This window comes from Dioscorea cayenensis, chromosome 20 (genome assembly GCF_009730915.1).
Source record: "Dioscorea cayenensis subsp. rotundata cultivar TDr96_F1 chromosome 20, TDr96_F1_v2_PseudoChromosome.rev07_lg8_w22 25.fasta, whole genome shotgun sequence".
Taxonomy (NCBI): Eukaryota; Viridiplantae; Streptophyta; class Magnoliopsida; order Dioscoreales; family Dioscoreaceae; genus Dioscorea; species Dioscorea cayenensis.
The window spans coordinates 22,005,493-22,006,965 of NC_052490.1; the positions used below are offsets into that span (position 1 = coordinate 22,005,493).

Consider the following 1,473-nt stretch of genomic DNA (forward strand, 5'->3'; position numbering starts at 1 on the left):
GGGAATAAGATTTATTACTTGGAGTCCCTTGAACCGCAAGTAGTCCCACGTAGTGTGACGTGTTGAGAGTATTCTTTTCCATTAAGGCATATGTAGAGGGCTAGTCACAGTTGATCTTAGATTTGGGACTGTGTGCTTTTGGATTTCCATAACTCTTTGAATCTTAATTAGGGAAGCATAATATTAGTCTTACACTTGAAACAATAGTCCTAGGTGGAGTACGGTTCACGTACCCCGCTTTATCATTGAGTGTTTCTTCCTTTTTATCCTATGCTTATTTTCTCATCATTTTATTTTATTAACATTTTGAATATAATCACCAATTGATCATCACCTTAGCTAATTAGCAATACTACTTGTTTCTAGAGTCTAGTCCCTGTAGATTCAACTACCCATCCCTTGGCTACTTTATTACTTCGACAACTGTGCACTTGTGGTACACACGAAAGGGTGTGTCATGGTTTTGGCACTATTGCTGGGGAATAGGTGTTTTAGAGGCATTTATATTTTTCTATCTAAGCTATTCATCACTTAGTCTATTTTATACTTTCTTTTTCTTCCATCATTCTGATTTGTTTTTTTTCTTGATTTCATCTATAGGTTATGATCCGAGGAAACCCTTCAACATTAGTTGAAGGTTATCTAGAGTTTGAGCAAGGACTTCGTAGACAGGTACAAGAATTAGTATAAGAATAGAACTATCAAGGTGAGACAGGAATTGAAGGATCTGATAATATGGTTTAGCAGAATGAGCAGCAGAGGACACTTTCTTATTATGTATGACCTACAGTTTTTGGCATGTAGTCTAGTATTATTAGGCCACCAATTACAGCTAAAAACTTTGAGCTCAAGCAAGGCTTTATCCAATTGGTACAGCAGTCAACATAGTTCAATGGTTTGGCTAAGAATTTAAATAGTCATATCGAGTATTTCTTAGAAGTGTGCTACATGCTCAAGATTAATAGGGTTACAGATTATGACATATGGTTGAGGGCCTTCACATTTTCCTTGAAGGGGAGAGCAAAAGAGTTGTTGCACTCATTACCTCGAGCATCGATTACTACATGGGAAGAGATGGTGGAAGCTTTTCTTGCTCGTTACTTTCCTCCTGGAAAATCTATGAAGCTCAAGAATGAGATATCTTCCTTTGTACAAATGGAATTGGAGTCTCTTTTCGAGACATGGGAAATGTTCAAGGATCTCTTGCAGAAATGTCCTCAACATGGGTTCCCTAGGTGGATGATTGTCCAATCCTTCTATAATAGGTTATTAGATGTTACAATAGTGTTGTGTTAGGAAGTAAAAATACCAAAAGCTGCCAAACAACTCATAGAAGAAATTGCTGGGAACAGTTATCAATAGAGTGATCGTACCATGAAGAAGTTAGCCGGTCTTTATTAGATTGATGCATTCATATCCTTAGAAGCCCAAGTGCAGGCATTGAACAAGAAGCTAAATACTTGAACTTCTCCA

General features: G+C 37.3%; 1 non-coding gene across 1 annotated transcript; it reads right to left on the reverse strand.

Annotated features, from left to right (window-relative positions):
• Positions 1-1,122: 1,122 nt before the first annotated feature.
• LOC120252449 lies at positions 1,123-1,229 on the reverse strand. Its single transcript, XR_005533981.1, has one exon. It is a non-coding gene; the product is annotated as a small nucleolar RNA R71 (small nucleolar RNA).
• Positions 1,230-1,473: the final 244 nt, after the last annotated feature.